Source organism: Mus musculus, chromosome 10, assembly GCF_000001635.26.
Source record: "Mus musculus strain C57BL/6J chromosome 10, GRCm38.p6 C57BL/6J".
In the NCBI taxonomy this organism is placed as follows: domain Eukaryota; kingdom Metazoa; phylum Chordata; class Mammalia; order Rodentia; family Muridae; genus Mus; species Mus musculus.
The window spans coordinates 105456874-105480814 of NC_000076.6; the positions used below are offsets into that span (position 1 = coordinate 105456874).

Genomic DNA, 23941 nt, shown 5'->3' on the forward strand with positions numbered 1-23941 from the left:
GTCAGGAATTAATCTCATCTCACTCCGATCTCAATAAGCCTGTGGAGACAACCTTTTATCATACGTAAAAGAAGAAAATAATTCTGTCTTAAGTCTCTGATAGCACCATTCTACAGTTATGGGAAATGTTCAATAGATGAAGCTAATAAAATTCCATTGGGTTGAAGTTCTATCTACATTTTGAATTGAGTCAGTGTCACCTTAAATACCTGTTCTATTCAGGAGTCAGCTCTGTGTGTCAAAGCCACCCATTAAAAAAGAAAGTTTGAACTATGTACCAATCTTCAATTTGGCTGTTGTCTTAAAACAAATTCCTTACATACTATATGATCTTTTTTAACTCCCCGGGACCTTAATGATTCATGAATCAATTTCTCTACATAATCACTATTACATAGCGAAGCAGTTAAAATAAAACGCAATGACAGCAAGCATTAGACAGCTCCCATCTCACCAGTGTTTTAGTGAGTAAAACGAAGTAAAAACAAGGGAGAAAAAATAAAGCACTAACATTTTCAATTCATTTAATTTTTCTAAAGTTCCGTGTTAAGATGTTGTAGGAAGCACAGCATGATACAGAAATTGCCAGTGAGTTTCAAAAACACAGTCAAATCACCTATATCTGGTAGTTCATTTCATATCATACATGGTTCAATAATTCATAGGCTCTTACTGCATGTTACTCTAAGGGCTTGTAAAGAACTATATGCTGATTATTTAAAATAATGGACAATATAGGAAGCTTAAAATATCACTTCATTGAAAGTAATAAAATCTTAAATACTTCCCTTAGAATATTCCTCACGACAAACAATATAGAATTTTACAGCTACACTTCTGTAACCACATGGATTAGAGGAAACACAAAACGTCACATTAAGAACTATGTCTAGGGAACAATCAAATCAGTGGACTCTTACTACATGTAAAATACATTACTCAAACTCACATTAATTCAAACGAGTATAGTCCTTATGAAAAACAAGAGACACAATGCCCAGAAAAAGGCATAACACAAAATAAATGGACAATAAATAATTCCTCTAAAAATAAATGAAGAACAATAAGTCTCAATTTCATTAAAAGTCCTGTTAGAAACTACAAAAAGTTCCTGTCTGAAGAGAACAGTACACAGTCAACTGGAGAATCAATATCTTGTTTGTGAAATGTTGGCTTCCTTTTGTAATCATCCTATTTAATGAAAATTATAATTGCTTTCCATGTTTACAACAAAATAAAACAGCCTGCAATGTGAATTCACAGGACCAATGCTTCTGTGTATGAGTCGAATGGAAATCTCACCTACTGTACTTTAACGAAAATAAAAATGGAAAATTAGACAGTGATCCGTATAAGCCCCTTTGCAGCAGAGGGGAAAGCATTGACTTTTATGAAAATGTTATCCATACCTCTCCTGGGCATATATCCAGAAGATGTCCCAACCGGTAAGAAGGACACATGCTCCACTATGTTCATAGTAGCCTTATTTATAATAGACAGAAGCTGGAAAGAACCCAGATGCCCCTCAACAGAGGAATGGATACAGAAAATGTGGTACATCTACACAGTGGAATACTACTCAGCTATTAAAAAGAATGAATTTATGAAATTCCTAGGCAAATGGATGGACCTGGAGGGCATCATCCTGAGTGAGGTAACCCAATCACAAAGGAACTCGCACAATATGTACTCACTGATAAGTGGATATAAGTCCAGAAACTTAGTATACCCAAGATATAAGATACAATTTGCTAAACGCATGAAACTCAAGAAGAATGAAGACCAAAGTGTGGACACTTTGCCCCTTCTTAGAATTGGGAACAAAATACCCATGGAAGGAGTTACAGAGATAATGTTTGGAGCTGTGACAAAAGGATGGACCATCTAGAGACTGCCATATCCGGGAATCCATCTCATAATCAGCTTCCAAACACTGACACCATTACACACACTAGCAAGATTTTGCTGAAAGGACCCAGATAGAGCTCTCTCTTGTGAGACTATGCCGGGGCCTAGCAAACACAAAAGTGGATGCTCACAGTCAGCTATTGGATGGATCATAGGGCCCCCAAAGGAGGAGCTAGAGAAAGTACCCAAGGAACTAGAGGGATCTGCAACCCTATAGGTGCAACAACATTATGAACTAACCAGTACCCCGGAGCTCTTGGCTCTAGCTGCATATGTATCAAAAGATGGCCTAGTTGGCCATCACTGGAAAGAGAGGCCCATTGGACTTGCAAACTTTATATGCCCCAGTACAGGGGAATGCCAGGGCCAAAAAGTGGGAGTGGGTAGGTAGGGGAGTGGGGGTGGGTGGGTATGGGGGACTTTTGGGATAGCATTGGAAATGTAAATGAGGAAAATACCTAATAAAAATATTAAAAAAATAAAAAAATAAGAAAGAAAGAAAGAAAGAAAGAAAGAAAGAAAGAAAGGAAGGAAGGAAGGAAGGAAGGAAGGAAGGAAGAAAGAAAGAAAGAAAGAAAGAAAGAAAGAAAGAAAGAAAGAAAGAAAGAAAGAAAGAAAGAAAGAAAGAAAGAAAGAAAGAAAGAAAGAAAATGTTATCCATAATCAAGTGGCCATAATTCAGTCTTCCTTCTCATTATTAACCCCGAAACCTGGGTCATCAGCATCTCTTCTCACTATCTAAAACAAATGGTCTCACAAAACTTCCTCAGGCTGGTCCTAACCTAATTCTGTACTCTGAGGTAGCCTTCACCATCCTATTTCACAGTGTCTACCTCCTGATAGCTGAGTTACGGGTCTGTATCATCAGGCAGAGTTCAGTGAACTCCTGGAGACCCTATCTACTCTAAAGCTATCCTTTGCCGCTTCCTAACTGAACAAATACTTCATGATCAGTGGTGGTGTAAATCTTATGACTGGTACAAAAGCAAGGTCTATAACACTTAGAACCAGAAGCTGTGCACATGTGAAGGTGAAATTAATTAGGAAGACTTACAATCCGTGTGCAAACAGGACACACCCCTCTTCCAGTTTATAGATAGATAGATAGATAGATAGATAGATAGATAGATAGATAGATATAGATATATATAGATATAGATATCAGGCTATATCTATACTCTTTGGGCTAAAAGGAAGACTTCATATCCCAGGCTAGTTACACAATATTAGCATCAACAGAGTCTCCGAAATGGCCTTTTACCAACTTCTGGTCTTCATCATGGAAAAAACAGGCTGCAGTAGTTGCAGGTAGAATCTAGGCTTCCAGTCATAGCAGCATCAGGCAGCAGCTGAGACAGGGAAGCAGTTAAGAACTGTGGAGGCTCATGGGGAGATAAGGACACCAAGTGTTCAGAATTATAATGGAGGAAGCCAAGCAGATACCCAGAGCTCGGAGGTGGAACCCTGGAGCATGACTGAAAAGCTTCAGAAAGCAAAAGCAGAAACTGCAAGAAGCTGAGGCTGAGGAGGATACCGGAAGTATCGAGAACATAAGGGATGGAGGATGCAGAGAGCACAGAATGCATATGGCTGAGAAGAACCAAAGGTAGGAGCCAAGTGTGTAAGCAATGCAAGACCTGGTCATTACGAGAGTTCCAGGTAAGCTGGGTGATGGTTGCACACACTTTTGAGCCCAGGACTCGGGGTGGATGGGGGTTGGGTGCAGAGGCAGGAGGATCTCTGCGAGTTCAAAGCCAGCCTGGTCTACAGATCAAGTCCAGGAAAGCCAGGTTATACAGAGAAATCCTGTCTCAAAACAAACAAACAAACAAACATACAAACAAACCAAAGTGAGTAAGGTATTTGAATGGCTGAAGGTCCTGCCACAGCAAGCCTGGGGACTTTGGGGGATCAGCACTCTAAGGCCAGGATAATAAACCTCTGCCTTTAGCACCTAAGGCAATAAGCCTGACTTGGAAACCATGAAGCTGTAACCCTCTGGTACTCACAGCTAGGCGCTTAGAGTATCTTGTGTGTGGAACGCTGCACTTTAAAATCCTAATGGTCCTGCTCCCCGTAGACCTGTAGTTTCTACCCAGATCAAGCAAAGAGCCTAAAAGCCAGCCTCTTGTCATAAAAATAGAACAAACTGCAGTCATTGATTAGGTGATTATGAGACTCTCCAAGCCTTATGAACAGCCCTTAATCTACGGGGAATTACAGGAACTATCTTTACAAGCCCCAATTTTTCTACACTTCCGCAAAACTTTTGCAGCATCACCTGTGAATGACCATCTCCCTATAGAAACCTGCTGAGCCTCTGACACCCCTTCTCATCCTGCAGGGACAGACCCCTTTGGAGGCTCAAAAGACCCTTTAACAAGAGTCACCTAAGACCATCAGAAAACATATTCACATTAAGATTCATAACAGTGATGAAATTACAGTTATGGCATACCAATGAAAATAGTTTTATGACTGGGGGGAAGTCACCACGCCATGAGGAACTGGATTGTAGCTTCTCAACATTAGGAAGGTGGAGAACCACTGCTCTGGAGGGAAGTCTCCCTTTAGTTTACCCATTCTGCACACGAAGGACTACTTAGCCCTTCTCCTGTGCAGCCAATGAAGCCTGTCTCACTCACTCTTACTCCCCCAATCATGCAGAGGCCCTCATTTTACCTCCGCAGTCAGGTAAAATTCACAGGGGAGGTCCACTCTGTGCTTGGTTCAGTTTTCTTGTCCTTTTTAAAATCTCAGGCACAATATTAAAGTCAACACTGAAAATTCTATTGAGCCAAGGTTTGAAACTTTTGTTCTGGCACAAATTGCTTGTGACCAGCTGTAACTGGAACGCCTTCATTCACTGCTACTCAACATATGCACATTTTAATTTTTTTTTTTTATTTGAGGGCTAGAGAGATGGTTCACTGGCAAAGAGCAAGCATATATTGTTCTTCCAACAGAATGGAGTTTGATTCTGTACAAGCATATCAGGTGATTCATTACCATGCAAAACTACTTCCTCTGGCCTCTGCAGGCAGAAGGGGCATGCACATAGCCACATACATACACAACAGTAAAAGTAATAAGAATAAATTTTGCAAAATATTTCTGAAACTTTGGTTTCACTCAGGAACTAACGGTAAAGAGTTGCTTCTGTCTCCCCACCCCCACCACCCTCACTTAAAATTATCTCATTTTAACTTGATATAGCATAGGGAAAAAATTTGCTTATGCAAAATTACACCTTAAACAATAGCAAAAGACCTATGTTTAGCCTATGTTATCCATAGGATGTATTCTACAACATTCATAGGACACCCAAGATCACAGAATACATCAAATTATATTCATTCTGTTCTACACATACACACCAGTAATAGAGTCAACCTTACACTTAAAGGGAATGCTTTAGTACAGCAGCCAGCTCTCAACCTGTGAATCGCAACCCCTTTCAAATCAAAACACAGAGATTTACATTGCAATTCAGAACGGAAGCAAAAATGCAGTTTTGAGGTAGCAAGAAAAATAATTTTACGAGTGGGGGTCGCCATGACATGAGGAAGTGTATCAAAGAGTCTCAGCAATAGCAAAGCTAAGACCCAATGCTTCAATACTTCTCATGTATTCAAATCCCTGTGGTCACTACTTTTGTGCTCTAAGGCTGCTATTAAGCAATATTGTGTTACGTGGCCATAAGCATTGCTGCCACAGTGGATCTGACAAAAACAAAAGAAACTACTACTAATAATTTAAGAGTGAGATGCACACAGTGTGACTACATGGGATAAGTGGATGATCTACATATGGGCTGGGAGACTTGGAATGGCTTGATACTTTATTATACCACTCAGAATGGTGCACAATTTAAAACGTATTAAAACATAAAATAACTTATCATTTACTTCTGGGATTTTCCATGCCGTGTGCAGAACACAGTTGGTCGGGAGGAGCTAATGAAACTGCAGGTAAGGAAGCTATGCTCTGTACAAAGCTGTTAGTAGAAGACGATAAAAATCAAGGGTAGGCATTACAAAATATAACCTGATGTTAAACTCAGGCTGGGTTTATTTACGGGCTTATTGTAACAAATCAGAAATTCTGAACTGTGTCTAAGAGTAACAAACACTGAGGGACGCATGCTGAGAGAAAAATTAAAAGATATAAGTATAGGTTTGGGCTTGATTACCAATAGGGGACCTTTCAGCGTATCAAGATGATCAAAAAGTGTCTGAAAAAGAAATGCACAAAATGAAGGCGTAAGGGTCTATTATGTTTAACGATTAACTTTTTGAATGTTCCACCTCACTTCCCTGTCTACAAACTGACAGCAATAATTATTTTTACTAAATGGTTATTTTAAAGATTAAGAAAGATTACAAACATAAAAGGGTTGTTTAATACTACAAAGCACTAAGCAAGCTATTTTCCATTAACATATTATCTCCTTATATAGAGAAATAAAATTACGCTGTCAAGAATTTTTCAAGCAAATCTAACAGTTTTCAGGAAAACAGTTTTTAAAATGATGTATTGTACACTAACAATATCGCCATGTATTTTCCACTTCTGAAACTTTTCCAAGAAGTTCATGTTGTTTCTAGATAATCTAGTTAATAAATTCTACTGGGAAGTATCTGGAATCTTAATGAAATTTTGGCTCAACTTTTATTAGTATTCTCTATTGCTTTTTATCCCCCCGAGAAGTAACTATAAACATTTTCTTTCAAAACCTAAATCTAGAGATGCCAATTTCTGCAACCAATTAAAGCCCATACAAGCCAGCAGTAAACAGTCTCAAATAAGACTTGAAGATTTCAAAAGGATACTTGATGAAGGGCCAAATAATTTGCAGGTAGCTATAAATATGAACTAGATAATTCTGCTTTCAATTATCCATCCAGTTTATTTACGTTTCAGTTTATTTTTCACTTACTTGTCATTATTATTTCATGTAGTGTACTTTTTCCACCCTAAAGCCCAATTTAAGTTGGTCTTCTAGGAGACATCATCATCATCTTTACTGCACTAATATTCTGTCATTTGTTAGCGAAAGAATATGTTATCAACCTCCCTAACACTGCAACCCCCAACACCATTCTGCATGCAGTGACATCCAATCATAAAATTATTTTCATTGCTATTTAGTAACTGTAGTTTTGCTGTTATGAATCATGATGTAAATATCTGATTAATATTTGTATATATTTGAATATAATATTTTTATATATTGTTCTATTAATATATTTTGTATAAAAGTATTCATATATAATATTATACTATTAATATGTTAATATAATAATCAGGATTAATTATATCCTGATAAATACAGAATATCTGATATATGACCCACAACCATTAACTTTCATTGTCCTAAAAAAAAAGTGTCATGCTTATTTGTAATTTCTGTGTCGGAAAAATTCTGTCTCACCCACACTTGGAGATCGAATTTCCTAAGATTCAGGAACTCCTCTTAGTGTCAACCACAGAAGCCATCAGTCCACAATGGCTTCCCCTCTCCCCACCAGACGCATCTATTTGGCCAATATATGACTGAAACTTAGTGAATTTGCTTTCCCATAGCGGCAATAGTCTCACCTTATATGAAAATCACATGGCATTTTCCCAACAACTGACGGCGAATAAAAGTGAACTAGTTGTCTTTTTATTTTTTTCCTCCATTATGAACAATAAAATTCAGAGGCTTATTTGTAACACCGTGGTCTAATAAGCACTATGCCTCTCCAGTCTTCTGTCAAGGAGTTAATGGTCTGGAAACAAACACTTAAGCACACTGGGTAAGCTACCTAATTAAAGGAGCCCTGGGTGAATCCTTTTATTAAGAGAAAATTCATCTGGCAGTGAACACAAACTTCCTTAGAAGCCAGCCCCACAGACTAAACCATCATAATGAGTGAGGTGTGGCACATCTGTGTCTAGAATATTTCTGAATTTTCCATTAGTTATTTAGAATTGGAAGACCTACGTAACATTTCCTTCAACGTCAACAAGCCAATATCCAGGAGGCCTCTTGAACTGAATATGGGTCTGTAGGAGAAGCTATGAAGCATGAGTTTCTAAAGAACAAATACTACATATTCATGATCAATGTACTAAAAGGAGAGCGTATATACATCCATGATCTACTACTCTACTCTACTTGGTGCCTGCCCCCTGTTGGTTTTGATTGGTAAATAAAGTTGCCAGAGGCCAATGGCTGAGCAGGGAGTCAGAGGTGGGACTTTAGGATTCCTGAGCAAGGGGACCTGGGAAGGAAGGATGAGACAGAGCAGCCATGCCAGGAAAGGAGCAGCAGCCAGGCCTAAGAGTTGCAGAAGGAAGATTTTAGCAAGATTAACTGGCAAATGCAACAGACCCCCCCACCTCTGAACCCCCCCCCCCCAAAAAAGAGAAATCAGGTATCAAAGCATTTTCCACTACATCGCTAGAGAGCAAAAGCTAGGTAATTCTACTGTAGGTTTGAGGTGTCCATGGATTACATTCTTAAATCTTGAATTAGTAGAAGCTAGTGTTCTGTTAGCACATTGAAAAAGCAATGACTAACAAACACTCTGACTAAAGCTAGCCCAAGATAATTAAGTCCTTTCGTCTGGGATTATCTTTAGCTTACAACTGGGTTTTTCTTTTATTCTTCTGTCTTGTTTGTTTGTTTGTTTGTTTACTTGCTTGCTTGCTTGCTTGCTTGCTTGCTTGGAGGGTATTGGTGCTTTGTTGTTGTTTTCTGGGAACCTCGGTTCAAATCTCTCATTACAATCATCAAGATATCTTTCAGAAATAGTTTAAGTAACAAAAAGAAGACATCCTGATTTCTCCTTTTAAGAAATTCAAAAAATGCTCAAAGATTGGAGGAAAAAAGTCAACGAAATGTGTTTGATCTAGATTGCTTTAGAAAAACTTTTCTGAATGTGACCAGATTCCCCCTCCCCCATCTTATGAGGCTAGGTGCTACACATTACAGTAGTGTGTCCTTAGGACACTCTCTGCCACTGTTCTGTGAGGCTGCACATTCTATGCTCTACCGCTCATTTTTGTCTTCTGTATCCACTTCTCAGGGTGAGTTTCTAAAGCTATCGTTTGCATCCAACAGCATCCTCCCCTCGTACAACTGGTTCTCACTCTGCCTTTTCAACGTTGAATTTAAACCTTATTCATCAAACCAGGCAACTCATCTGGTCAGGGTTCCAGGAGCAAGAGTTTACTGTTGATCCTTCTTACCAAGTCTCTCTCACATTTCCAAGGATACCACGTTGCCACACTGTGTCCATGGATACCATGATGCCATACTCACCATCCCAAGCCAACATGTGTAAAGGTAACGTCTTCCTGCACTCTTGGATTTGTTATGCATGTCCAGTCTTTGCAGACATCCTGGGTTGAGACACTAGGGTGACCTCTAATTTCCTCTCACAGGCAAGTAGGCATTCTGTTAGAATGACTCAAACATCCAACCATTATCTCTACACTCCAGTCTTCAGTAACAATGCCCAGGCTCTGGTGACTATAAAACAGGAAGCTCCTTAAAGGCTTTCCAGGTCCCCAGATCACTTGCCCTAGCTACCTTGTACTTCCAAACTAACCTCATAACACAACATTGTGCAGCTGTTCCTAGTGTTCTATCACAAGACTCAGCCCCTTTGCTCACCATTTCCAACCTCGTACAACTGATTCTCACTCTGCCTTTTCAACATGGTATTTAAACCTTATTCATCAAACCATCAACTCCTTTTGGGTTATGCTATGTTTTCACTGGTAATTGCTGCTTCTTTTATCCTATTATCAAAACCAGTTTCAGCCATTAAGGACATTTAATATTACTATTACATATGAATATATAAAAATGAATTATGCTTCAAATGCCTTTAACCAATTAACTCAAGCCCCATTTCACTAAACCCTTCCTCAGTCTTTCACAGGGAACTCTAACACATAATGGCACACTTAGAGATCCTTAAAATACCATGATGCTAATATTTTAAAGTTGTCTAAACCATTGCTTCCCTTTTAAGAGAACTTTAATATAGTCAATAAACAAATACACCAAAGTTATAGAAATACAGGCTTGCATCCAAATGTGTACAAACATGTTTTCTGAATATACCAGTGTGCATTTCTGATTTATCACCATTTCTGTCTTTTTAACAGAGATCTACAGCCAACAGGGAAAGCACTAAGTCATGCATAAATACGTTTCCAAGCAAGATCTCACAACGACAACATTAAAAAAAAAAAAAAAAAAAAAGATGTTTGTGCAGGATTCAACTCTACCTTTACCAGTTAAAAACAAAAACAGAAAAGCCCTGTTTTCCCCTTACACCCTGAGAAAAGAAGGAAGAATTGTATGCCTTGGATATTTTTATCATTTTATCAATGAGATTAAATAATACATTCCCAAGTTCACACATCTGAGCACACTAAAACTGGTAAAATTCCATCGACTGGGGGTTGTTAGCTTGCATTTATTATTTTAGGAGCCTGAAAGAATTCTTATATTTACCCACGCCCCTTTCCTCACATAATCTACTTTGATGATAAAAATGAGTTGTCTTTGAAAGCACAATCATGGAAACAGCTTGAAGGAGAAGAAAGGGCTCTGATGTCCAGCTGGGTACCAAGTACTGAGACCAACTATTCAGATGGGGGGGGGGGGAGGGCGCAGAGTAGTGAGAGCCCGCTGCAGAGCCCGCTGCAGAGCCGTGATTGTAGCAGAATGAATGAAAGAGATACTTTGTAAGGTAAGGAGCCAGATGACTGGAGATGCTGATGAATTCTTGCTTCCCAGCATGCCAAGGGCAGCAGCATATCCTTTTTGTTTACCGTCTTGCTAACTCATTTAGTGGCTCCAACGAAAAGGCCAGATCCTGTCTTTAGGGCTTTGGGGGTATTATCTCATTTATCTCACAAGCAGTTCTCTCTAGAAGGCAGGATTGCCACTGCTCGATGAAGGAGATAACGTGTAAAAGATGGGAAGGCCTTGACCAGGGTCATGAGGTTACTAGAGACAAGATATGGAACTGAGTCAGACTCCTGAGTTCAAATCCCTAAATTGTATACTTTTTATCTGCAGGCACGGATTATATTAAATTATGCTTAATTACTATTTATCTTACTTAGTCTAATATGGGCAATAAAAAGCCAGAGGACGCAAGTGGGGCTAGGGACTCCTGCTTAATATGTAAGAATAACTGGTGGCAGTTAGGCTGATCAAAGTATCACCAAGAGGCCTCAGTGGTATAGGTAATATACCATAATAAGCCACTCTAAAGGGTTCATAATGCATATTATTAGTCAAATAGTTTCCCTTCAAAAACAATTGTCAAGCCATCAATAGTATCTGGAAATGTGTCATTAATTGACTAGAGTGTCTTTGAAGAAATAATCAAATTCAAGTGAGGTCATGCTTGTGGGCCCAGGTCCAGTATGGCTGATGGCATCACAGAGCAAATTTGCTCAGGGACAAACAAGCAGAACAACTAATGAAAATGGAAACCAGGATCAGGGTAATGATTCTACCAGTGAGTAACATCAGTGTTTGCCAGAACACCACCAAGATTTGGAGGATGCCCTGGGCAGTGGTGGCCCACGCCTATAATCCCAGCACTTGGGAGGCAGAGGCAGGCAGATTTCTGAGTTCGAGGTCAGCCTGGTCTACAAAGTGAGTTCCAGGATAGCCAGGGCTACACAGAGAAGCCCTGTCTTGAAAAACCAAAAAAAAAAAAAAAAAAATTTGGAGGATGCAGGGGTGGGAGGTGGGGCTTACACATTTTAAAAGAAACACTGGGTCATTTGTGTTCAAAGTGAGGACTTTGATGCATAAGGCACTTTGAATAGCTTTAGGGACATCTATGATACGTAACAATTACAAGTTCAATAGTATTTTATATAAATTGCCAAAAGTCCACCATTATGTTGGCATGGTTCTTTCTACATAAACTACTTCAAAAATATTGATTAAAAATTATGATTGAGCTAGTAAACCTCTGCCACATAATGCAAAGGCAGATGAAAACAGTGTATTATTTACAGATTGGTTTGCTGTAGAACACACATAACATGGAAAATGGACAGACTGAGGAACATTTTTATAGATGCTTCCGAAATGACTTTGTTTCCTTTGTCTGTCTTGAACTTATTTCACACAGAAACCAAGATATATTATGATACTTGAAGAAAACGGCGCTTCTAAGAATTCCATATATCATATTGCGGCACCACAGAAGAGGCTCCATGTAGTCATTTTTATGAGGAATTTGGTTCCAGCCACTTGACAACAAGCATCATAAGCCTTCTGGGAACAGCGCACTGCTCCACATTAGTGTCTAGGCTGAGTGGGAAATGTTTCATCAGAATGCTTTCCAATGGTAAAAAATACCAAGCTCTTACAGAATGCCCCCACTACCATTAAAAATGAATAACGTGGAAAACAGGAGAAATAATGATGCTGTGATCAATATAAACAGTAGATTATAAATACGAGACATATATATGAATGAATAGTTGGCACTAAAGGAAAACAAAACTAAAGATAACTGATTCTAATCCTGGCATAAATTACAGCATGAATCACCATTCAACCTTACCTGGAACAGACTCGTCTTCGTGCTTTAAATTGTTTTATCTGTTGATAAGTGTAGGATGTGTTTGTGGGGGCGTACACGGGACAAGGCATATGCGTGGAGTTTGGAGATAAATTTAGGAAGTTGGTTCTCTCCTTCTTCCTTTACGTGGGTTTGGAGATAGAACTCAGGTTGTCAAGCTAATGCTGCAAAAGTTTTCCTCGCCAAGCCAACTTAGCCACCAGGATACCCTTAAATGCTACCTTTTGATTTAATCACCTTGACTCACAAGATGATTTTGGTAAACTTCCATTAGTCATAAAATAGAAACTTCCATATCCTCATTTTACAATTGAGGACACTGGGGGCTTACTAATAAATGGCTTACCCAGGGCTGTAATCTGTAGCTGGCCAGTTATAACTTGCACTTAAGTCCTAGGCAAACTTAGAATACATCCAACCCTTCCTCATCAGGACAGCCTACCTCCTGCACAAAACTGACTGAGGAGTTTCGGCTAAGATCCAAATAGGCTGCTGAAGAAGGCCCTCTCTCAGAGGGTAAGTCCTCTCACAGAAATACTAAAACTGATCATGGGTGGTCTGAGGATTCCTCTGTGCCCAATTTCTTTTTTTTCCCCTTCCCGCTCAGCTTCCCTCTCTCTCTCCCAGATACAATCCGCCACTGTTCTCATGCTAAATGAGCAGACCTCCCAGGGTTATCAACCAAACAATGCATAGCAAGTTACAATTAAGACTAGGTACATATGCTCTCATAGGGAGGTTGGATGAGGTAACCCAGAGGAAAAGCATCCCACACTCAGGCAAAGGCACCAGAGACAGGCCCCACTCCTACTCTTAGGAGTGCCATAAGTTGACCAAACTAAAGAATTGGATATGCAAAGCACCTGGGTCACACCCATAAAAGCTCCCCGAGTGTCACTTCAGCCTCTGTGAGCTCCTATGAGCTCTGCTTCGTTGATTCTGCGGACCATGTTTTCTTGTGGTGCCCTTGACCCCTCTGGCTCCTACACTCCTTCCTCCCCATCTTCTATGAAGTAGCCCAGCCCTAGAGAGACAAACACGTTATGCACACACTTATACGTGGATATTATCTGTAAAGCAAAGCATAATCGTGCTATACTCCTTAGGGTCAATGTCTTGCCTGGCTTTACTGAGACCTTCTCACAACAAGGTCTGAAGCCAGGACCATCAAGACTTAAACATAGATACTAACGGCTGAAGATCATATACCAGAATGACTCTACAATGCCTCTCTAAACTCTCAATGGCTGCCAAAAGAACTAATTGTCCCAACCACCACCAGCAGACAGAGCCCTCTCCACAGGAATACAGATGGCTGACTCAGAGACAGTCCCTTGAGCAAACAAACCCGGTATTTTTCACATGTTTTGTGTGAACTTCTCCTTACTATACTGAACCCCTTATCTCATTCTGTTAACCCTTTGTCCCTTTAAAACCCATGTTTAAGATGAAGTGGAGTTCTGTTCATGCTGGACACTTTCTGTATGACATAGTGTGTCAGTGGTTAAAAGCTTGCCCATGCCCACTTCAACTGTATCCGCCTGTGACGAGTGTGCCTTTGCACACTTAGGCACAGGCTAACATGCTGAGAGCATGTATGGGGGAGGAAGCATCTGGGAATGAGCCAGAGAAGCCCAAGACAGGCAGAATACTGTAGGACATGTTTCCATATATCTGCTCAAATATGTTTTTTGTTTGTTTGTTTGTTTTAAATTTAGGAGTAATCATAGTCCCTGGAAATCAAATAGAAAAAATATTATTGGTTAATATAAGCATTTAGCTATACCAGGGATAGGAAAAAGGTAATAAAGGTATTACCTTTACTAGATTAAGAGATTAAATGTATTCAACTACATTTATACATACATATGTATTTGGAATGTGATGGTTTGTATATGCTTGGCCCAGGAAGTGGCACTATTTGAAGGTGTGGCCTTGTTGGAGTAGGTGTGTCACTGTGGGTGTGGGCTTTAAGACCCTACTCCTAGCTGTCTGGAAGCAAATATTCTGCTAGCAGCTTTCAGGTGAACATGTAGAACTCTCAGATCCTCTGGCACTATGCCTGCCTGGATGCTGCCATGTTCCTGCCTGGATGATAATGGACTGAACCTCTGAACCTATAAGTCAGCCCCAAATATATGTTGTCCTTTATAAGTCTTGCCTTGGTCATGGTGTCTGCTCATAGCAGTAAAACCCGAACTAAGACATGTATTAAATGCCAACCATTGTGCTTGGTACTTAAAACATTCTATTCAATAAAGGGGAACTTTCTCCCAGTGAGTTCAGGTAATGTTAAACAGTTAACAAACAACAATGTTGGAGTAAATTTAAATTCACTGAGATCACACACCTACTAAGCACAGCAGGATCTGAGCACAGCCCCATCTGAGTTTCTTCAGCCAGTGTTCAGTCAAGGCACTGCAATAATACCCAGGCTGTGAAATGGCTCCAGAAGACAGTGAGGTCTCAACCTAAGCCCTCGCCATCATCAGGGCTCTACCACATGAAAAGGCCACCTTGTCGAAGCACTGCGTTATTAAGCTACACTGCACTATCAAAACAAGGAAAGGAGAAGCAGCAAAGCCAAAACAGAGTTACCACACACACACACACACACACACACACACACAAATAGCTGAAAAAGAAAACAATAGTTATTATTTTTCACTTGAAAAAAAAAATGTCCCTTTTCAGCTAAGTGTCTTCTAAAACTCTTTATCATGCATTTATAAAGCCATTCTCCAATGGTGGCAGAGATTGCTCCTTTGAAATACTATTTTTTAACGATAAACAGAACAACATGAGAACAACATGTTAAACTGAACATCTAACTCATGGAGAGCAACGGTACTAAATACACTATCAAAATTCTACTTTTCCCACACACGAACCATTCCAACAAAGGGATTTTCAGAGCAACTTTTTACTTAAACGGTGGAATAGGATGATATTATGTTTCTTTCCCCTCTGATAAAGAGAGCTATTGAACTGGTTAAAATACACATTAAGACACAAGAAATAACTGTTCATTACATATGTTGGAGGAATGCCATTGGCTTCTTCTGGACCTTTTTCACATCCAAAACTAGAAGCGAAAGGGCACAACTTTACCATGAGAGCCTTCAGCTGGTGTTGGGCTCTATTATAAACCTTTTTTTTTTTCCTTACAGCAAATAAAATCATTCTTCAGACTTGTTTCCAGATACCTTAGTAACCAGCTTTGTCCCCCCTCCCAACACACCCCCCCCCCCCGGAGTTCTCAAACACTTTTGCTGAATGAATCTGGCCAGGTCTTTGGCTGCAGTCACAGCCTCTTTCCAATAATACCCCTGAACTTCATGTTATTAAAAATCCATCCACAGCCATAATGCCGTAGTCAGCCTTTCATATCCAGCCCCGGTACACACTACTGCCTGCTATGTGGCTGGCCCCAACCTGAGTCTGTTGCCCTGATCAATTCTCATATTTTCAGTCGCAAACTACCTCTTAAAGGTCAAAACTGTTGATAATATGTAAATCTACAGCAGAAAAAAAAAGGCAGGGAAAAATCACTTTATCATGATCTCTAGCTATAAACCTGTTGTCTCTGACTAGGTTGTGATTTATAAAGAAAAGGAAAAATATATCATCTCAGTTGTCGAGACTAAAAAGTCTAGGATCCAAAGTAACGCCATCAAGCTAAGTGCAGAACTTCTGCAAGAATCCATTCATGCAGAAGCCCTCTTGTCCTGATGTTTCAATGTTCTATTCCGAATATCATTAGTCTAGTTTTGATGATAATAATAAAATTATTATATATAATACTGTTATTCAGAGTTTTGAGGCAATACGTGCAGAGCTCAGCATCCCCAGCACCCATCAAACCATCATTTAAAGCAAATCAATATCTATCCGTCAGAACCTAACAGTAGGCTAAATAAAGACCAAACAATCAGGATGTAGCTGAGAGTTGTCTACAGATGGTAGGTACCATGCATTAAATAAACAGGGTGCCTCACCATAAAATACACTTAACCTCTGTGATTCAAACGAGTCATGAATAAACTGTTCCATGATGCCTTCTATTTCTTGGGATTCTGGGCATCTTTTGTGTATTTTCCAAAAAGTTTTATTAGCATCCCCCAACCTTTCTTTGAGTGCATCCAATAACGTAGAAACTGCTACCAGAGGCTTTGGATAGATAGGTATTCATAAGGATACATGACTCTTCTTCTCTTTTGTCTACAGGATGCAAAGACTGGGATTTAGGGCAATTAAATAGCCTCCGGGAGATCAGCCACCACTGGGGATAGCATTCCATCTTCACATGCTAAGTAACTCTTTTCAGGAGAAAATTGTTACATTCTTTTTTGATTAAATCCAACCTCATAAACTAGAATAAAAGCATGAAAGTAAATATAGGTTAAAAAAGAATGGTAAGTAAACTCAAGTGGAGGGAGATCACTTGAACATGTAAATGGAAGTTTTACACACACACACACACACACACAACCCCGACATCTCAAAGATTCATAGTAGGAGTACCTCTTTGGACCTAACATAAAATAAAACTATATAATATAAAACAGCAAAAGATTCAAGATATACATTCCACTTACGTGTGAAATGAACATTCTGAAGATGCACAAGGCAGGGCTTGCCTGCTGTATGAAATGTAACAGTATATCTTAGGATTTTTCCCCAATGTAAATTGTGTTATTGCTGTTATTGTTGCTGCTGCTGCTGTTGTAAGTGCTATTAGGAGGCTATGAGGAAAATGTGCATCATTTATACTTTTCAAGAACAAAAGATGAACCAAATTTCAATGACACATAGAAAAAAGAAAATCAAAAAGATCAAGGCAACGGGGAGTCTAGACAAAAAAGGACCATGCCCCAGGAATTCACACTAGCTGAACAAACTTCAAGCCTGTGTTGAGTCCCACACACCAGCTGAGGCAAGGCGGGACCCCTAGTCCAAGTCTCATGCATCTCTTAACACACATCCACAAAACCTATGCAAATATGCAAACAACCTCAAGAATGACAGCAGACCCTGAAGCCATCAGACAGTAAAGAGGGTTTTCTAGCTCAAAGCCAAAAATCAAACATGTGAGGTTTACTTTGTCGGTAACAAAGCATCTGACATTGAAAGACTTCCCCCAGGGAATGAAGGAGCATAAAAGTTAAGTCATTTTCCCAAGTCTCATATACAGTAGATAAACCTATTAAGAACATTGTAAGCTATGCTAATTGGTTCAAGGGTCATATAACTCTTTTGTGCCTTCCGACTGTGCCTTCAAACACTGCAGTGAATTGTAGAGAAAGACAGTGTAATAAATCTATTGGAAACAAAAGAGCATTAGGGTTTGAAAGATTCTAATGAGATCCAATGTTCCAACTTGAGCTTCACCATTCCACCCTCGCCCAGCCTCCCCCATCCTACCGTATCGCTATCCCTAGACTTCTCTAACTGCCACAGAAGGAAGACAGTGGAAAATTCTTCAAATGTTCTTATTAATTCCCTCTCACAACTAATACTTTTAAAGTTAAGTCAAATGTCATTTGAGATGGCAGCACTAATTGAGTCATTTAGTAGGAAAGCACATTCTTCCACACATAAAATATTAGGGATAAATTGCATTTGCATTGTGTCATTGGAAAATTCAATCAACATTAATTTAATAGTTCTTGCTAGAACTTGCTAGTTCAAAGTAAGACCGCACTAAAAATGTACAACCAATGATATTTTTTTAATTAAAAAATAAATGTCTAAGTCAACTCTTCTATTATTCTAGGATAAACAGTGAAGGAGCTGCAAATAAAAATATTGAAAATAGGAAGTATTTTATGGACAATTTGAGGTCTTATGAGTCCAACATCCATCTGATCATATACAGTAGTTTTTTTACCCTTCATCGGACACAGGTTGCTTATTTATTTGGTCTAGTGAGGCACCTGAGAATCTGCATTACTAAGAGTTATTCAGGGATAGTGGCGGTGGTAACACAGTGGTCTCTGAAGCCAGGCATACTGAGCCACTGATACAATCCCAGCACCAAGAGGCAGTAAGGTCAAGAGTTTAAGGACATCCTCATTCAGAGAGCAAGTAGGAAGCCAGGCTGAGCTACAGGAAAACCCTGTTAAACAAAACAAAACAAAACAAAAAAGGAAATGAAGAAAAAGAAAAGAAACTCTGCTTACAAAATATTGAGGTTTGAAATAGAAGGACCCAGGGGAACATTTTTGTTGGCTGCGGTGTTGCACACCTGTAAACCCAGGATTTTGGAGGCTGGGACAGCAGCAGAATCTCTGTGTGCAGGCCAGAAGCAAACCAAGGGAACAAAACAGAAGTGGATGCTCACAGTCATCCATTGGACGGAGCACAAGTTCCCCAATGAAAGAGCCAGAGAAAGTACCCAGGGAGCTGAAGGGGTCTGAAGCCCCATAAGAGGAACATCAATATGAACTAACCAATAACCCCAGAGCTCCTTGGAACTATACCACCAATCAAAGAAAACACAAGATAGAACTTGTGGCTCTAACTATATATGTAGCAGAGGACGGCCTAGACGGTCATCAATGGTAGGAGAGGCCCTTGGTCCTGTGAAGGCTCTATTCCCTTAGTATAGGGGAATGCCAGGACCAGGAATGGGAGTGGGTGGGCTGGGGAACAGGGGGAGCGGGGAGGGGATAGGGGATTTTCAGAGGGAAAACTAGGAAAGGGGATAACATTTGAAATATAAATAAAGAAAATATCTAATTTAAAAAATGAAGTAAAAAAAAAAAACAGCCCTGGGAACGTGAAATAACACCCAAGAGCTTCAAATGCAGGCGTTTTCAGGAGGTGGCTAGGCTAGTAGGCATCAGGCGAAAGGTCAGAGAGAAAGCACGCTGGAAGGTAAAGCATTTCTTAGGCAAAGGATGAGCAGTTAAACTATGGCCAGTGCATTCACCCACATGACAAAACCAGACCTACACCCTACAACATTGGCAGTTATGCTGTTTACCATTAGAAGGGATGCCAACGTCTTTCTTCCAGGTAAAGGCCACTTCAGAAGGGAAGGGACTTAGTAACTCCCCTGCAGATTAAATTTTCCAGGAATGCAAAAGGAGTTGTCTAACTTGTCACCAATTGTTTGACATTGAGGAGCCTGAAAATGATCATTTCCCCGACTAACCAGGCCTACAAGTAGGAAAGAGCATGATGTTTTGACTGCCATTTGAAACGTGTATCTTGAGGAGGTGTCCCTCCTCCAGCCGGAGCAGAGCATGACCTGCACTCTGCCACTAGTTGCACTAAGTGGCTTCAGAGCCCAGTAGCTGACCCTAGTGTCCACATCACAGAGGTGTTGACTGCCACCCCTGTCATCCAGTGCTAGAAATAGGCTCATTCAGGCAGCTCTGCCAAACTCAGATTAGGTGAAGTCCTGAAACTGAGCAATTACTATACTAAGTATACCAAGAACGGAAAGGAGCCAAGAGACAAAGACATGATTTTGGGTGTTTTGTTTTGTTTTGTTTTGTTTTGTAGCACAGTGACTAGTTCAGCAATCTATTTTATACAAGAAAAATTGCTACCCACTTCATCTAAAGGGAATCTTCACCTGGAAAAATAAAACAAAAAGTGCAATCAAACAGCACTCCCAAGCCAAATGAAAACAAACATCTCAGATTAGAGAAATCTCAAATCCAGGCTCTAAAACAGGGGAAAGGAGACAAGCAACTCCTATAGAGCAAAACCTACTTCTTACCAACAAACATTTTTAAAAGAGTATTTTTTTACTGTGTGTGTGTGTGTGTGTGTGTGTGTGTGTGTGTGTGTGTGTGTGTGTGTGTACTATGTCTATGCAGGAATACATGGAGAGTAGAGGAGAGTTTTGAACCCCTGAACTTGGAGTTCATTGTAAGCCATCCACTATGCTTACCGGAGACCAAGCTTGGGTGCTCTGTAAGAGCAGCAGGCATTACTAGGAGCTGTGCCGTCTCTCTAGCCTTGACAAACTCATTCTCTTCCTTCCCATCACATCTCATAACAAAATTACATGAAGGGAAGGATAAGGAACTGCACGCTTATCCATCAGGATTCTGTGTATACTGTTAAGAGACCATGTCTCTCAAGTGTCCAGATGAGGAGGAACCTATGTTGTGACTTATCCCAACACAGTTGGTACTTGTACCTGTCAGGGACAGCATTGCACTTCAAGTAAATGTTTCTCATAGTCTATGGCAAGGAAACGTTACTGACGGGATGTGCTCAGTGTTCCCGTGCCTAAAATCATCACATTAAATCCTCACTGGCCTTGGGTCCACTTATTTTCCATTTGAAATATTTTCCTGACCACTGTGGCATGTTCACCGTTATCCGTTCTTCCGTCTTTCTGACAATCTCCAGAACTCAGCAGGACCTGCATCTGTGCTCACGAGGGTTGCAATCCTTTTCTGATGATGCCCTTTGGAATGATCCCAATTGCTTGGCAGAGCCAGGCGCACCTCCTACATCTGGTGGTCGCCAGGCTAGAGGACTCAGTTGACTTTGCCTGTTCGCCATTTCTTAGCGGGGTTTAAACAAAAGCAAAAGGAATGCCTCTGGAGGCTCAAGTAAATCAGCTGGCGAAGAGAGATGCTTTAACACCTCGAAAGAGCATCCTCGCCCGCCCGAGTTAGGAACAGCTGCTGACAGAAATCTGGGACAGGCTTTCCCTTAAAGTCAACTGGGAACTTCTCGGTTCCAAAAGCAAAGAAAACCAGCTGAGGACTTCAGGAGTTTGGGATGTGACACAGAACAGGCTGGGACCTGAAGAGCAGGGGAGTCCTAGCAACTCCGATGAGGTAAGGTGATGAGGATGCGATTATACAGTCTCCAGTGATGCTGAAGCAACAGCAGAAAGGACCGGACATTAGTTCCTGAACGTGAAAGGGCTGGAGAAGACTGTGAGGGAGAGAAAGAGAAGCAAGCTATCCCGTGATTATTTCTCCCTTCATCTTAGGAAGAACGCAGCTACCCAGATGATAAGAAGGGTGGACTGCAGCTAATGAGATCATAAAGATGGTGGACCACAGCCAAACAGATTACAAGCACAAATATGTAAAATAATTCAGAGGAGAGAGGAGTCTGGGAGGAGCATAGTTACAATCCTAAAGCTGCCAAGGCACTGCTAAACTGCCCCACTGTGCTCCTACAGAAGATCCTAGGCTACCAAATGGGGCAGTAATAATTTAAAGCCATGCATAAATAAATACCCAATAAATTAAGGAAGTTTAATATCAGTTTGGCTTATAGTTATGTGTAAATTCAAGGGTACATATGATATTTTGGTATTCCCATTGGATTCACAAAAACACCAATTATTTCTCTTATTTAATAACAATAGCAGTAATAGTAGTAGAAGTAGTAGTAGTATTAATAGTAGTAGTAAACGTGCCAGAAGTGCTCTCTTGCAATCCTTGGAATCAAAGAATGTTGTTACAACACCAACCATCCCTCCCATTGAAGTCAATTACTCAAAAGATACATCCAAAATTGTTACACTGCAGAAGGTTCACATTGATGATATAGCAACTCTCACTTTCTTAAGAAAATTCAGGACAGATGCCGGGCGTGGTGGCACACGCCTTTAATCCCAGCACTCAGAAGGCAGAGGCAGGTGGATTTCTGAGTTCGAGGCCAGCCTGGTCTACAAAGTGAGTTCCAGGACAGCCAGGGCTATACAGAGAAACCCTGTCTCGAAAAACCAAACAAAAAAAGAAAATTCAGGACAGGCTTTCATAAAACATTATTTCAAAGATTAGAAAGTGAAAAGTCTTTTCCTACCTCTTGTGAAAAGACAGTTTTGGAATCCATATTATCTCTAAGATAGGAGAAACACTATCAGAGGGAGCCAGATTATTATTATTATTATTATTACTATTATTATTATTAGCCCACTGTTATAATGAGGCTATTGAACTGCTGGATAAATGTTCCTAAGCAGTGACAAGAATTACAGAAACACAAATTCATGCCAACAGGATCACATGAATTGGGTCAGAGATAATTGTAAATGATGATTTTTAAGAAATCTAAGTGAAGCCACTTGAGAAAGTTTCCCAAGTCCTAACACGACAGGGGATCCTATAAGTTCATTTGCATATAAATGGGTTTCTGTGGCATTCAAACCCTGGAAGAGGAAAGCCTAAACATTATCACCCACAATTCCTGAACTCCTTCCTCCTTTCCCAAATCAGAAGCAGTTGAAACAACAGTTCTCATACATCGAAAAAATACAATTCAGAAAATATGTCTAATGACTGTTTATAAATAATATTCCACACCTATCATACCCTACCCACCGACCCAAAAATTAGCTCAGGGGGGAAAAAGCAAACTACAGAAAATAGCAGAAATACTGCATACATACTAAACATAACATTAAGAAAACGTGTTTACCGGTTGCAACTGGGAATGATAAGTAAAACGTACAGCCCAATGCTTCAATTAAGCATGACGTTTGTTAGCAGAAACTTCCTGCTGGATCTCACTGAACACAAACGGAAATGGGAGTGCAGAATGCACGCTGCATCGCTAGCCTGTCTCCTGCAGCCTGATGAGGACAAATATGGCACATTAGGCACCTTCCATTTTCTCTGCCTTGTAATAAGAGAAGGGTATGCATGAGAGATTCATTTTGAAGCGTTAATCATAAATCAACTGTGGCGTAAAAGGTGAGTACAAGTGTTCTTACAAAGAAAATAAAACAACTGCTCTAGCAGCACTCCCTCCGTGGTGCTGGAGCTGTTTCCGTTGCAAGGCATAGGAAGAATATAAAGAACAACAATAACAACAACAAAACCCTCAGCTTTCAGGGGATCGAGACTTTCTGTACAGTGGCTCCAGCCCTAGACACCGAAGAAGACAAAGAGATGCGCTGAATCAAAAGGCTCCCAGGAAAGGAATGTCTGCCTATACATATAAGACTAACTCATCACCACTACTTCATAAGCAAAACAAAACAAAACAAAACAAAATGGCAGATCTATTTATCTATAAGGAATATCAACCAGGGGAAATGTTCCAAGTAGGAACCGAAGGCAGTGAACATGGAACCCCATCTCCATGTGAGCATGAACAGATGATTACAATATAAGGAACTGGATTACTCAGGCAGCTAAGAGTCAGCTTCACCCTCATCTGGGGGGTGGCATGTCCTATAAGGGTTGGCTCTTATAAAATTCAAGGTGAGTGTAGGTTTCAGAAAATGACTTGCCTTTGTGCCTTCAGCCTCGGAGAGGGATCAAATAGGTCAGGTACATAGAATGGCATGTCAGTGTGCAGAGGAAGACAGGTGACCCAAGAGAAGGAGACAGACAAGGAAGGAAGATATAGGGGCCAGGTTTTTGGGGTTTTTTTTAATCACATGCTTAGTTCATTTTCTGGGCCCAAATGATGAGTCAACA

The 23941-nt window shown here is 40.2% G+C and overlaps 1 protein-coding gene across 3 annotated transcripts in view; it reads right to left on the reverse strand.

The window, feature by feature from the left end:
- Tmtc2 (transmembrane and tetratricopeptide repeat containing 2) overlaps nucleotides 1–23941 on the reverse strand; it is a 386817-nt gene that overhangs the window by 269211 nt on the left and 93665 nt on the right. The window lies entirely within an intron of this gene.